A 16,080-nucleotide genomic window follows, 5' to 3' on the forward strand; every position below is an offset into this window, starting at 1 on the left:
TAATGTTCATGACGCTGAAAACGATAAAAAAAGCTGTAACTTTTTTTCTAAATCGATGTTTGAAGAGTATTTTAGAAAATTTCTGCAATGATAGTTTAAATTAGAATTAAAATTAAATCATCAATAAGTATGCACGAGCTAACTTCTAACTATCTATGGGAAACGATCAGCAAAGCTTGTTTTGAAAACAATAAATTCTACTTGTTGCCTTTTTTGAACGTTTTTTCCACAAGTTTTGAACCAAATTAGAAATTTCTGAAATTATTCACACACTCGAAAAAATTTTGGTTCACGGCCCTACAAACATTATCCTATGATGCATTTGGTAACATTCACAGGCTCCTTTTTTTCCGCCGGGTCACATGAGCATCATTTTTTTTAGTAATGAGGTATTTTAAAGGCTGGCTGTTTTCCATTTTTCCCTTATTTTTTTTCCAAAAATCGATACAAGAAAGTTTATTTAAACGCACTTTTTTGTTATAACCTGCACTACAGCGTGTCAGCGTTAGGGGTGAACAAATTATTACAAATGTTTTACATGCAAAATTGTCTGTGAACAAATTTGCGCAGCTGTATTTTAATAACTTTACTAGGGGGTGGAAAACTGAAAAAAAGAGGCAAAAAATTACATATTGAGACCAAATATGTTTGATGTGGATATGGCTCAATTAGTCTGCTTGTCATTTTTCACAACAATCGGAACGTAAGAACAAGCGTTTTACTTGGGCAGTTCCGCAGTATGGGAGGGAAGGAAAAGGAGCCCAGGCTCATACACAGCACACACATATACACAATTTCTTATATTTTTGTTGTATATCTTGATGATGTTTTGGAAAGTCACTAAAAGTTTTGGTTGAAGATCAAATTATGTCTACTAAAAATTACTTCCGAGCTTCAATAATGATGCTTTTCCGATCTCTATCTATTGTACTGGGAAACAAATTTCAGCAGTCTCCGATAAGAAATTTTTCTAAGTACCTGCTAGTAGCTAGCAGAAGCTATAAATTAAACTACCTAAAAAAGCAAATTATTGTCTCAGAAAGATTGATTTTTTAAGATCAGAAATAACAATAAAAAAGTCTGATCTGCAGTTAGATCTGAAACGGATTTTTTTTAGTTCTGAAATAAAGTTTGATAAAACCCATTCTTAATGTATTCAAGCGTTGTTTTAAAATTTTGCAGAGATTACTTCACATCTGAAATTTTTTGTTTTCAGATTATTTCAGATCTGGGTTAAGGACATTCACTAGGTACGGGAGTTAGGTAATTTGTTACAATGCAACAGAGCATAAAGTTTTAATCAAAAAGGAAATAAATTTTAAGTTCGATAGTTTTCGTTAACAATTTTGGTAATCCACTTATAAAATCTCGGCACGCTCACAAAATACATATTGGCTAAATAAGATGAGTCACGTTTCATAATTTCTGATTTTCGTGTCCTGTGTGATGTTATTCCGTACAGACACTGGGCCCGACCACACCCGTCGGTGCTGATTAGGAAGAGGGGGGACCCACTGTCGCCCCTATTTGTGCAACTGTTCATAACTGAAACGAAAACACGATTGTTGTTTCCACTTTCCAAGAAAGAAGGGGATTATTTAACTCAGTTGCGTTTTTTCACTTGCAGTAAAATTAATATTTTTTACTTGGTTAACTATACATGTTCCAATAGAAAAAACTATTATATAATATTTTTCTACATTACTCGTAAATAATATTTCAACTAATATGCCAGCGAGCAAAAACAAACAATTTCAACGGCCGAAATCCCAATTTTTCATAAAATCTGTTTTTACCGCCTAGATTTTCTATCCTCGCAGAATTGACCTAGACGACTTGATTTGAACTTGATGGCTGCAATCATTTTTCTTAAGCTTATCAAAGTTTAAAACACTCCTCTCAAGGTGCCAGCTTAGCCTGGCTATTGAATATATATTTCCTTGTTTAACCACATCAAAATTCCGAAGTGCAAAGCACTTATCAAATCGCTTGTTTTGTGTGTTTGCCGCTTCCAAAAAATTTGCCCTATTAAATTTCGTGGAATTGATTGAAGTGCAATCGATTGACAAGCAAATTTGCTGATGATTTAGCATTTTTTTTGTGTTGGGATTGAGCAAACACCTGGATGTCCTAGGGTGCGGTATTGCCGAGCAAAAAATATTCCTCGAAAAAGTTTTAGGTAATCATAACCAACCCACTTCAAGAAACAGGTCTAAAACTTCACTTTTCTAGTTACAATTAAATTTTTACCAGATTTTTAGAATGTTTTTTTTAACCCTCCGTTTTTTTTAACCTTTACAAAAAATGGCCTTTAGATCTAGCCATGTCAACAGTGTGTTAGAAAAAAATTAAAGCTACGTAATCAATTCGTTTTTTTTAATCAGTTTAATTTTACACATGAGTATTTTACAAAGATAAAAGTCAAGCGCGTTTTTCTAAATCTGCGATTTAACTTGTATGCGCGTTTTCGAAATTCTCCAGCAACTTTGAATTCTTGAGTTGTCAAACTTCAAGTGTGACAACTCAACTACCATTCATACAGCTTGAATTTTACAGAGAAAATCAAGGCTTCTCAATTGTTTTGAGTGCCTTTGAACGTGTTGAAAAATAATCATGGAACATTTTTTTTTTGAAATTTCTGCCTCAATTTTCTTTAATAAGTTTAGGTTGCTTTTATAAAATCAAAATTTAGATTAATAGGATGCCTCGTTTTGAATTGAATGAAGTTTATGCCTAATTGAGTTTTCGAATACTTAAAATAAGAAAGAAATGTAAGGCGTTTTAACTTTCACAAATTGGCCAAACCGCAAAAGTTATCTCATCCCATCTTTGTTTTTTCCTTTCCCTATTTTTGCTGGTAAAAATTGTTTGTTGATTTCTAAAAATCTTTTTTTGTAGACTGAATGTAAATTTAAATTTGAAAGTTTTCAGAAGGAAAAACCAAATCGTGCTCAAATATCTTGCGCGTTTCTTCATGTGCATCAACTTACTTTATACATTATACTTTATACTAATAAGCAAATTATTTCAACTTTTTGTATGTTTTAGGAGTTTTATGTTTCCATGTTGAAGGAATTTCATGCTCAATCATAGTTTAAGAAGACTTTAGGTGAGATTTGGATTTCGTTTAGATTTAGGATGGGTGGTTTTCCATTTTTTAATGAAAAGCCAATTGGTTTATCTGATGCAGTTTTATAAGCTTAAAATATTCGGTTTTCAGTTTGCCTAATTTTTCTTTATTTGAAAGTACTGTTATTTTTAAATTTGCTTTAAATAAGTCTGATATTGAATACTTTTTTCATGTTTTTCTGAAATAAATTTTAGGATTTTTTATGCTAAAATAGCCATTTTATAGAGCGTAGTTTTGAGTGCTTTTTTTCTATTACGCTTCTATTAAGCAACGTAATAGTTTCTGGTCAAAAAATCGTTTCTTTTTTTTTGAAAAAAAAAACAAACTTGGATGTTTTTTTTTGGCAAAATGATCACCCGTTATGAAAAATGCAAATTAATCAACAGAAACGCGGTAGCTTGCCTCATTTTTAATTTGGATTGAGTTCTAAGCTTGATTAATTTGCGGCTTATGCATTACTACACCGTATACATTGCTCGTTAATTATTCCAAATTGACAAAATAGCAAATTTCAAACCAGTAGATTTTGAGGAAAGTTATTGCATGTGAATAAGTCGGTTAAATCTTTTTGTTCTGACTTTCGAAATAAAACGGAATGTTTATGCTCGGTGTGTTTTTTTTGTTCAGTCAGTTTTCGCCGATCGAAATAATATTTTTCAACAAAATTTTTTATACCCAATTGAAGATATCGACTTTCTAAATTCAAAATTAAAAAGATATTTTACCTCCGATAATTTTTGTAAAATTCTGGGGGTTTAAAAATTGTCAAATTGGCCATTTTCTAGACTAAATTATGCGCGCTTTGAAGAGTTTATTCGCAACGTTGAGAGCGTAACTCGAATTGTTTATGCGTGGCGAATTATCGCGCACAAGAAAATCGTTCCAAATTGAGTTGACGCTAGTTAATTGGTCGCATTAATTTTGTTTAAACGCCTCAAAAATTCGCATTTTGATGTTCTCCAGAACTTATAGATTTTCAATAATTTCTTTCCTCAAAAACTATTCGATATGATTTAGGGGACCGTCGAAATATTCAGGGCTTTGCCCTGATATACGAGCAGTCTTGTTGGCAATTTAATATCAAATTTTCAGTACTTTTCAATTGCAAAAAGAAAAAAAAACTCGGGAAAAATGGCTAGTTAAAAATTCGTTCGAAGAAAAAAACCACACCGAGAACAAACATTTCGTTTTTGTCACTTTCTTTAGAAAGTCGGAATAACATTGTTATTGCCCGTTTAATTGCGAAATAAAATTGCTATTTGTTGTTTTACAGGAAATTGTATGCTGCTAAAATTTACCATAAGTGAATGTTACATGAAAAGTAACCTGTATTTTCCATATGTATTACACTCATAAAGTACTCGTCATCATTGATGTCCCAAATAGTCAAAACTCTTTCCCGCAGAATTGTCTCTTGAAGCACGTCGGCACTGAAATTAGATTAAAACAAAGTTAAGGGAAATTGGGACCCTTTTCCTCTAATTGACCTACATAGCAAATATTCGATTTCATAGCAGCTTGTCGCCCACTAAGGCTAATTGTGGGAGGTAACGATGCGAGAAAGTATGAAAAATAAATCTGCCAAATTTCATTACATAACGTTAAGCTTGCTTTGAAAATTGAAATTCAATGCGCAACAAAACTGCTCGTATCAGGGCGAAGTCCTGAATGTTCCGACTGCCTTTTATGGTTTATTGGAGCAGTAATAACATCAAAAAATTAAATGTAATAAAATAAAATTAAATTTTTTTTTCTAAAATTTGAAATTCTTTATGAAAATCATCCCCCCACACGCCATCATAAGTACAAAAGGATAGATTTCGCTCCTTTTAACAATTCAATTATGGCAAATAAGCTTCTTTCAGCCAATTTGGAACGATTTTTAAGACGGATTAACTATCCGCTTACGCGTTAATAGCGCGTTAATTGTCCCAAATTGGCCAAAATAGCAAACCTTAAACCCCCATAACGTTATGAAAAATGATCACAGGTGAAATATCTTTTCAAATTTGAGCTCAGGACAACAATAGCTTTCGAATGATATAAAAAATCCGTCAAAAATGGCTAGTTAAAAAGTCCAAATTTGTCTCAAGAAAAAAAACCCACCCCGAGCACAAATATTCCGTTACTTTCGTATCGAAAGTCGGAACAAAAATCAAAAAATGTTTCATTGTTTTTGTTTCAGAAGCGGATAGGGGGATCTTGTTAACACCCCCCCCCCCCATTGCAATATGGGGGGATTCGTTACAAGGTACCATAGGGGGGGATAGTTAACAAGATCCCGATAGGATTTTTGATGAAAATTTATGTATAATATCTGATCATAGCTTAGAACGACATGTTTCAACACTATTGGGCGATCACCTCTGTTTGCAACGCAGATCAGTAGTACCCAAACCACACATCCCATACATTCCTCCGGGGGGAGGTCTTCTATTGCAGAGGGGGATAAGGGAAGCCGGATCCATGAGGGGAGAGTCCAACTTGATCAAGCCTATGTCGTTGGTGGCGTCATAGTGCCATTTAGGAGGTCTGGAACATATGCTTAAAATGATGAAATACGTTTAAAAAAACTTGTATCGAACAGAAATTATAAGCCTGTTAGTCGATGATTAGTTTCTCGAAAACAGCACACAAAATAATTGGTTGGCTATCTTTATATTATAGAAAAAACAGTCTTGATCATATTTAAGCTCAGTAGCGTGCCGAAAATTTTTTTTCAGAAGAATCCTGCTTTGATACTATTTTCCATCATCAGTATTCGCTCTATCAACCCTATAACTGCCTTTCTAAAGTCGTCTTTGGTGAGACTGACCTCATTTTTGTGGGGAGAACTCGGAAAAAAAACGCAATTTCCGATCAAAATCTTTCAAAAAAGTTCACATGCAGTTTTTAGTTTGGGTTTTCTCCGTATCCTGATCAATGGTTTTCCCAAGCGTCATTCAGATCTCTGGGTTGAACCCAGATATTTAGTTTTGTTTGATGAATATGTCTTTCTGATGATTTATACTAAGTAAAAAAAAGTGGTGCAACGAAATAATTTCCAAAATGAGTTTTTGCTGCAATCTTGTGCTCATGAAACACTTTCATTCTCTTTGGGAAAACAACAGACAGACAGTGTGTGTGTTTGTACTTATAGAAACAAAAAACTGCAGAAATCTAGATACAATGAGCCCCTTGCATCAGAAATGCTTTATTCGTAGCTGTCTAATCCTGAATAAATCATAAAATCATAAAATTTTTCAGTTGCGTTACTTTTTTTCGTTACCTTACTTGTAATTGCGCTAACACAACCATGATTTCAATTTTTTGTTTTCTCACTTTTTGAGAATAATTTCCCCGGCGCCCTAACGGGCTGGTCAACAAGAAACAAGCTGTTTGAAACCAGGCAAAAGTTAAAAAACACGTTTGTGCGCTTACAATTTCAAAATATTTGGAATATTTCTCATAATCTTATTTATCTGATTAAGTCGATACGAACTTCCAATGACCAATTAAAACCCATAAACAAGAAAACCCTGTTATTGAGTTAAGGTACTTGATTGAAAAGGATCATGCTGACAAGTTATTATCACTTACTCGGAAGGATTTTGTATTAAAAATGTGAAACAATGATGACTTTGAACCTAATTATTAATCAAGTTTTTTTTTTCCTGTAGCTTTGTTTTCATTTGTTTTCTTTGCCATCGCTGTCTCTTTATTTTACTCCCCAAAAATAGTAAGACTTTGAGCAACTTCATGATACAGAAGCGCCTTCATCATATTTATGGTAAACTTAAACAACTTGTTTTTGATGAGAGAGAAAAAAAGTATTTTCTACACCTGGGATGAATAAGTTCGACTCGAATAATTTTTATTTTTGCACAAATTTTTGCCAGAAACGAGGACAATATCAGAGAAAAAAGTTCGAAAACCAGAACGATTAAAAATGCATAAATTGGCGATTACGTCTGGAGTCTTGCTATTCCTGAGACAAAAACTTTTAAAATTTCTGACTGATTTTTGGTGATAACGCGGAGTACAGACGCATACGAAACGCGAAAACCACCAAAAACTGGCAAGTAGTTTTCACTTTTGGAATTCTCGTTTAAATTGTTAATAGCATTTTGCTTTTGGTAAAAATTTTAGCTTTTTTTAAGAAAACTAATTTGAATAATTTTGATCAATTTGGCATTCGCTTCATAATTTTACACCTACCAATCAGTCTGATAAAAATGTAATAGAAAAACCAAAAACAAAATTCACCTGCCAAGAAAATCATGGTGTGTGAAAACTTCTCTGACCTTGAACTCTTTCTTCAAGGTTTCTGTACTTCTGAAGTCTCCAACATGCACCAACATTTTACTGGCTGTAAGCAAAAAATTAATGATTTCAATTTAAAGATTTTCGTCTTTCGTAATCATTATACCTTGGGAGGTAAAATTAAACTTTAAGTCAAAAAAAGCTAAAGTAGATTCTTTCGACAAGATCGATGCGATATCAAGGCCTGTCGAGACATGATTATACTGCAGTCTAATCGAGACTTCTAACGTGTTTTAGGTCTCACAATTAGAACTCATTAAATCGCAGACGATTGGAAAACACCCAGCCAAACAAAACATTTAAAATTAGGTTGTGAAAACTTTTCGTCAAGTAAGTGAATTCGATTTTTTGGGATAAGAAAGTCAATCTTGATCGTTACGAGGCCAGACCCGGTTTGACATCTTTAGACCTTAGACTAAAAAAGCTTTAAATACAATTCCATAAACTAAGTCTATGAAAAAATACGAATTATACAAATTTCATACAGTTTGCTAACTTGAAATCATCAAATTTTAAAGACATTTTTTCGTGTATTGGCAAAAAAGCCGGTGTAAAGTTTTTTTTCTATATTTTTTTAGTTTTTTCTAAGTCACTTCACTTAATAATTTTTTAAACATTTTTTCAACCGCAAAACAAATGTAGTACTGAAACAAACTACACCTACTCATTTTGTATGGCTTTTTAATGTATGCCTTAATCAATCCATGAATAACTAAAACTCAAACTATGAAAAAAATCATCTTTGAAAATTTTTGCCATAGCTTACAGGTTTAATTCTTTCGAATCAATTGTATAAGACAAAGTTAAGACATTTCTGGCAGTTTCCAATGCATTATTTTTTGCCAGACAGTCAAACTTTTGGTTAGTGAACGTTTGAGTAACCAAGGTTTCTGCACTTGTGTTCGATTACAAACACAACCGAAAAATTTTGGGAAATTAAATTTTAAAAAATCAATATTTTGGGTTTATGGAAAAAAATCTGGTCATACTATTTCCATGTACCTATGGAATTTCATGAAAAGTGTATTAGTAGCATATTTCTATATATGAAAATTGTATGATTAGCGTTTTTGGTCACCCAGATACTGAGCATTTTGTGAATAGAAAACCGATTCCGCAATAAGGACCCTTCTTCTGTTATTTTTTGTTCTTTCAATTTCTTTGATCGTTCCTTGTTCTTTGATTGCATTTTTGTTTCCTTGCTGGATCAGTTTTGAATGTATTGATAATAGGGCAAAGACGGTTGAAAGTAAATCTTAAACTGAGAACTGTAAGCTATTTTCCAAGTCTAAATTGATCCACAATGTAATATGAAAGTAACCAAAAACTATAGTGAGAATCCCGCTTTGATTAAAAAATAACCGACAAAATTCGAATTTTGCAAGACCTATGAATCTTAAACTTGGCTGTTTTATCCAAAAAATTTCTGAGATTGATTCGCTTTATTTTCAAATTTTACCCTTTTGAAAATTCGGCAGCAAACCTAATACTAGCATAACTTGATAAACTGACCCACAACACAGAAAAATTTTGATAGCCAAAATTTTTTTGCTCTCATCAATTTAAATTTGTCCGATTACAACACAGAAAAAATATAAAATCTACAAAAAAAGATCATAAAAAAAATTGTTTTTGGTCAATACTTTTTATCCTTTATTTTTGATTTGGAAATTTTTTTGAAAACACTTACAGCTGTTAATAAAACTGATCATAAAATTAAAAAATCATAATAAAAATAGTTTTTCAGGTAGAAAAACAACCTAATGTTTTTTATAACAATTTACATTTCTCGACGTCATCTGATTTTGCAGCACAAGCTGACATCATGCTAACTATCTTTGAAACATTAGCTATGATCATTATTCGTCCATATATAATACTCATCCCAGTCCGATGATTGTTTGGGGTACCTGATTTTGCGTGGAAAACAAAAAGAAAAAAATATGATTGTTCGGATCAAGGCAAAACCCTGAATGTTCCGACTGTTTTTTACGGTCTAAGGAAAATTAAAAAATTAAATATCAGAAAATATAAAGCATTTTTTTAAATTTGAGATTATTTACGAAAATCAACAACCCACATGCCATATGAAAAGCAAAATGATAAATTTTGCTTCTGGGAATAAACCAGTTATGGCCATTGTGCTTGCTTCCATCAGCTTGGAACGATTTCCAAGACATATTAAATATCCGCTTACGCGTTAATAGCGCACGTGAATTGTCCCAAAATGGTCAAATTGGCAATCTTTAAACCCTTTAGCGAAAATCGATCACAGGTGAAACATATCTTTTCAAATTTAAGCTCAGCAGCAACTCATTTCGAATGATACAGAAAACCTCCGTGAAAAATGGCTAGTTAAAAAGTCCAAATTTGTCTGAAGAAAAAAATCACCCGAGAACAAGTATTCCGTTACTTTCGTTACAAAAGTCCGAACAAAAAAACTAAAACGCGCCCGATTACAAAGTTTTTCTCCATTTTCAATGTTCGGAACAAAAAAACTGATTGAAACTGATTTGAAATAATTGATTTTTTGACTATTTTCGAGAAAGGCTAATAATGCCGATGAAATTTTGTTTTGTCCATGAAAAATCAATTTTTGAAAATTCACTGTTCTAAGAGTTTTTTTGGAAAAAAATTCTTTTTTATAAAAAAATTCAACAAACATTTCTGCTTATACTAAGGAATTAGCTTAGAATTATAAGTATTAAGGATGCTTAAAATTAGGATTTTTTTAAAACCTTGACTCCGTTGTTCTCTGTTTTTTTGATGAAAACTGTTCTATAATACGCCTAATCAATCATTACTACCGAAAATGTCTATATTCAGGATTTGGTTCATATCATCAAATCAGAACACGAAATAAAAACGACTTTAAATTGAAGAAAAACGACAGAAATTAACCCTTTTTACTTAGTTTCCATATTATTTTGGTCCGAAGTTCTGTGCACCTTGCAGAGTAATTGTCTTTCTTTATTTTTTTTATCGTAATTGGGGTTGTGAATCTTTTTAGTTACAAAACTTAATTTATTGTAAAATTTAATTTTCGAAAGTTCCAAAATTTTAATTGAGCTTACTTTTTGAATGAGAAGAATTTTTTTTTGCCGGATTCATTTCGAATCAACTATATTAGAACACTATGACCAAATGCTTACTTACTGTTAAAATCCGTAAGACAGTGAGCTGCTGTTAATACCCACTGTGCCGCTATGATGGATCCGCCACAGTAAACATCTTCATCCTCAAGCGAAATATTAACAAAAAATGGTCTCGGGATTGTAGCATTTAGACCATTTACAAGAAATGAGTTAAATTTACTAGAATATCTTTGACTTTCTCCTCGCTTGTCTACACTAGCCGATAAATAACTTATATTTGAAAGACCTAAAACTATCATTAATTGTGAAAAGAGAAAATATTTTGGAGACATTATTTCTTTCAAATCGTTTCGGATGAAAACAACAAATATTCAGATTAAATAAAGAGTGTTTCATTTGGAAGTAGTTTACTTTCATTTTTTATCCAAACATTGACAATATTATGATTTTCATTATGACCTCAATACATTAATTGACCATGAAACAGAAAGTGAGAAACAATTAGCTGAGTAAAGTTTAGGTCTCTTCGAAAATGATACGAACTTGATACAAAAGCAAAAAACATTGTTGAAAATTCAGAGAGTTGTTTTGGTGCAGTTTGCTTTTTTTGCAAAATTTGAACCCCAATTTTGCCCTAAAAAAAGACGTTTTTGCACACTTGTTTTTCAATTGTGCAAACTTTCTTCTTCAGTTTTTGAGCTTTATAAAGGGAAACTGATGGAGGTGAAATGTCTAAACATCCGCGAATTACTTTTAAACCAAATTTTGCAAAATATTTGTGGTAAGTTGGATATAATTTGGTTGTCAGGCACCTAGGTGTACACTAAAAATTACTTATTGAGTTCATGTCCGGGGTGACTTTCTCATAGAGTAATTTCGGATAAGGTGCGCCGTCTTTTCGTCACGCTATCTTATTTATCGGCCGGATAGGTTCGTGCAACTTCTTAGTCTAATACCAATCATAATCTTACTCTTAAATCTCCTATTCTCAGTAGATCTAGCGTATACTGGTATTTGCGAGGTTTAGAATAAAAAAACTGTTCTGAGGAAGAACAACTGTTTGCTAAGTTGAATTTAATCTTCTCTGGCTGAAACTATAAATAGTTTCAGCCTTACAACTTCTCGTAAGTTTTATTCATGGATCATGATTGATTAGTTCTAAGTATTTTACAGTGATAGTAATAGAAAATATAATAGGATATAATAAAACTTGTTTTGAACTGGTTCCAACATGTTCAGACATTTCAAAAACTTGTCAGTTTTCGTTGGGTTGCATAACAGGCTAGCCTGATCTAATCGGAAAATGACTCGCAATATTTTTTTGTAATTTCTGATTCATTACAACGGGCACAATTTGGGCATGAATTTTCATGATCATTTTCCAAAATAATTTATCTTTGGAAAAAAGACAGTGAATCTGGAAGCACGTTGACATTTCAAACATTTGCCTAGATTGAACAACAAAGCGTTTGAGTTGTAAGAAATTGTATGTGATTGATTTATCCAATTTTAATGGCATTGCTGTACGGTACTATCTATGTTTGTTGGATGTAATATTCTGGGTGGTTACAAGAAAAAATTTGCGATGACGACTATGCAAAAAAAAAGTTTTGTAACTTTCGCATGTATCATTGCTTTCTTTCATAAAATTTAATCAAAAAGGTGTCAATTTAGTAATTAAAAACTTTGGAATCTTAAAGTGCTTGAGCCAAGATTTGAACCAAGGTGTGTTTGGCTTTTTAATCAAGTTGTACATTAAAATTGTACAAACATTGTCAAGATGCTTTTACCCATGCATCTAAGGCAAAAATTAAATAGATACTAAATTTTAATTATAACCATCATCAAACTTATCGACTGCGTATTACCAAAACCGTATTTCCATAAAAATTTATACATACAATTTTGTGCTGATATAAAATCTGAAACTTGTCAAGCAAAAAAAAATCATTTATTGTTTGAAAGATAGCACAACTCTTATCAAAAAGGATCTGTAATGTTCGAATTTTTTACAATAAAATTTTATTTTATTTTAAAAGAAATAAAAAATTAGCTTCCAAAAAATTGGTAAGTGCAAAAAAAAAGGACTCAAAAAACCTTAAAACCTTGTTCTTCAATTAATTAATGAAAAAACTAATCACTTCTGCATTAAAGTTTTTAAAATTTGATGGCGATTGAAAGTTTGTTAGCAGTAAAAATTTGTTCTGTTGTTCGATATTCATGTGAGGAAATTCGAAAACAAAACTGAAAACTATCGCCAAAAATGACGTCAGATACACAAGAGCAGTCGCCAAAAAGTCAAAATTTTGCACTGGTTTGATTAATCTGGTTTCACTATGTGCGGCTCCGATACGTTTTGTTCTTGCAATTGTCTTGGTTCACCCGGTTTTTGTTTCTTTAGCTGTCAGTTTCTTATATAAAATTACAAAAATGCAAATTTAAGCCTGAAGTCTGTTGCTTTTTTTCTCAGTGAATAAAGAAGTCTGGTTTTCATACAACAATGTACCCGCAAGGAAGTTTCATGGATAAAAGTCGATTATAATGGATTTTGTAGACTAAAATGTTGTCTATATAACCCATTATCATGGCAAATTTAGACAACGTAATTGATTTTTAAACCATTTTATTAGATTATCTTCGAAAAATAAACACCCATTAAAATCCATCATAATCGGTTATAATCCATTTTTGTTTTCTTTATAATGGATTTTTTTTGTAAATGAAACCCTTGAAAATTGATTAAATTTTGTAAATAATGACTATGTTTTTGCAAATTTCTGCAAAACTCGAACGAATACGTTCATACATGGGCGGCCAAAACTTAGTACTTTTCAAGAGGCCAATATCTAGTAATTTTTTTTAAAAAAAAAGCCCCCCTGTCCAAAACGTCCCCCTTATGTCCCCCCTAAGCCCCCTACATCTCCTCGTTCCCCACATTTGAACCAGGACCATCCGCTCCCCACGCGTTTACCACACCCCCACTAAACACTAAACACACCCACCGGGACAGGTAACTCGAATAAAACTCAATTGAAATAATAACAAAAATGCGTGATTTTTTATAAATTTTCATTAACACGATTAAAATTAATGAAAAATTGAATTTAGCAAGAGAATAAAATAACTAACTTAAGTTTAACATTATTATGAAAAACTGAAACAGCACACCGAAAAATTTGTAGCACACCGATTGATTATTATGATTGTTTTTTTTGAAAATGAGCTGAAAAACAATCTATTATAATTGATTACAAACAATTACAATGGGATTTAATTGCTTTAAAAATAGTATCATTATAATCCATTTTTAATCAATTAAAGCCAATTTTTGTGTATTTTGCAGAGACTGACAATGAAAATCCAATATAATCTATTATTATCCATAAACCTTCAGTGCAGGTAAGACACCTATATATACGAGATGACAATATTCCACCTTCTTGCTTACCTTCTTTGCGCCAAAAATTCAAAATAATCATTTTTTTTTGTCAGTTTCTGTACTGTTTTTAACTGTGAGTTAAATCCAAAATCATTTTTTATGATTTTATTTGTTTCTCATAATACATATGTTTTTTTTATAAATATTCTTCCAATTTTTCTTCTGCGCAAAATTGGGTCAAAACTTTTGGTATTCAGGATATTTTGAATATTGACTTGTGTTGACCGAAAAACCTTCCTGCCTTAGCCAAGCCCCACAGCAGCTACTGAACATTGGTTCCGGCTGATATAAACTTAACTGACGGAATAATTCTTACGTTTACTTTTGAACGGCTTGGTTTTTATTTCCTTTCAATTTTTCACGTCTCGAGCTCATACAAAATTATCGGTGATCATTTTTTGAACTATTGACAGGGTTTGCAAATTGCAAAGTTGGCTAGTTTGAAACAATTAATTTTTGAGATGTTTTGTACTAAATTTTAAGCGGTTATTTAACCGTTTCAAAACTGATCAAACTTATTTGAGACAGGATATCTGGTTTTCTTTTGCGCTTTTATACCTTAGAAGCTAAGAAAATTTCTTTGCATTTGACATAACGTGACGAGGGAGTTTTTAAAAAATACCAGAAAAAAAACTAAAATATATTAAAAACTTCAATTAAAAAACCATATATTTTTTAATTGAAGTTTTGAAAATTGTTTCAAAGACGTTCAAGGGCAGCCGGAAATTCCAGGGTTATGTTCTGATGCTTTGGCCCTGATTCTCAGCACAGTTTTAGTCGTAAAACTTTTATCACCTTTTTTAATCTTTTTCTAGATCTTTTTGTCGCTGTTGACACAAAATTGATAAAATCTCAATGAGTATACTTTCAATCAAGCATTGCGAGAGTCGTTTTGTAAAAGCAATCAAATGGAATCTTGAATGATAATTCTGGGAGAGCTACCAATCTGAGGTGTTTTGAGAGAAGTGTAAAAATAACTCTAAATTTATTTCAAAAAAATCAATTGATGGAGGTGTAAAGGGCGTTTGGAACATTAGGGCTCCTACCTTCACTAGCAGTCTTGTTCTTCTTTAATAAATAGTTGTGCCACTTAATTCGACCACTAACTTTTCCAGAGTTTTTGGAATCAGGTGGCTGAAGTCAAAAGAACTTGGGTAATGGGAAAATTTTCATATCAGCCTGAAATATTTTCGAACTTTGACGCTTTTTGCAATACCTGTTTGCTTTTTCGTGTTCAAAAATTTGATTGTGTATTTCCCTTTTCTAACCTGTTTTGCTAACGTTTACGATTACCTCGCGTTATTTTTTTGCAGCTGCTGAAAAATTGATAGAGTACAATTGAGTTTATAGAAACTAACATTATCTGTTTTTTTTTCAGAATTTTATTTTGCTCGTGATCAAACATTTGATAGTTAGAAAATTTTGAACTCTCAAGCTGTTGCTTAATAAAATCCATTTCAACGGCATTTCTAAAACCAGCTATGCGTAACGTTTTGTTTGCTTTGAAGGCGAAATGGTTAGATCAGACATGAAAACTGAAGAAACAGCGGTTTTAAGTAGCAAAGCATTTTGAGAAGGAAAGTTTCGGTTGTTGCAAAGACACATTGGTAAGAGCTTAAGCCAACAAATTTTCGGAATGGAACTGTGACGATACTGACATTTTTTGCTAATTACAGCAATTTTCTCATGTCTTAAAGCGTTTGCAAGAAGGATGAAAAATTTCGGCCTGTTTTTTATCATTTGGATGATTTGCCGAAGCTAACACAAGCGGAAAACGCAGCTTGCAGAAAAACTTTAAAATCTAACCAAGATTTAAATTTTCATTAAACAGTTTCAGCAATTAAAATTCAGTTGTAATAGAAGTTTAAGACTAAACTATAAACCTTTCAATCATGATGAGAAAAATTTTCGGTAAGTTTTGCAACAAAATCTGAGAATAAAAATTAAACAGTTTCAGCAGTTATAATTCAGTTGCGATAGAAGTTTCAGCCATTAAAACTCAGTTGCGATAGAAGCTTAAGACTAAACTAAACGTTTCAATCATGATGAGAAAAGTTTTTGGTAAGTTTTGCAGCAAAATTTGAGAATAAAAATTTTTATGGTGTTTCCAAATT

General features: G+C 32.0%; 1 long non-coding RNA gene across 1 annotated transcript; it reads right to left on the reverse strand.

Moving 5' to 3' along the window:
• Positions 1 to 1,359: 1,359 nt before the first annotated feature.
• LOC134855669 (uncharacterized) lies at positions 1,360 to 15,086 on the reverse strand. The gene is made up of 4 exons (XR_010164529.1): positions 15,013 to 15,086; positions 5,495 to 5,662; positions 4,457 to 4,560; positions 1,360 to 1,545 (listed from the first exon to the last, which is right to left on the reverse strand). It is a non-coding gene; the product is annotated as an uncharacterized LOC134855669 (long non-coding RNA).
• Between the last annotated feature and the right edge of the window lie 994 nt (positions 15,087 to 16,080).

This window comes from Symsagittifera roscoffensis, chromosome 10 (assembly GCF_963678635.1).
Source record: "Symsagittifera roscoffensis chromosome 10, txSymRosc1.1, whole genome shotgun sequence".
Taxonomy (NCBI): Eukaryota; Metazoa; Xenacoelomorpha; order Acoela; family Convolutidae; genus Symsagittifera; species Symsagittifera roscoffensis.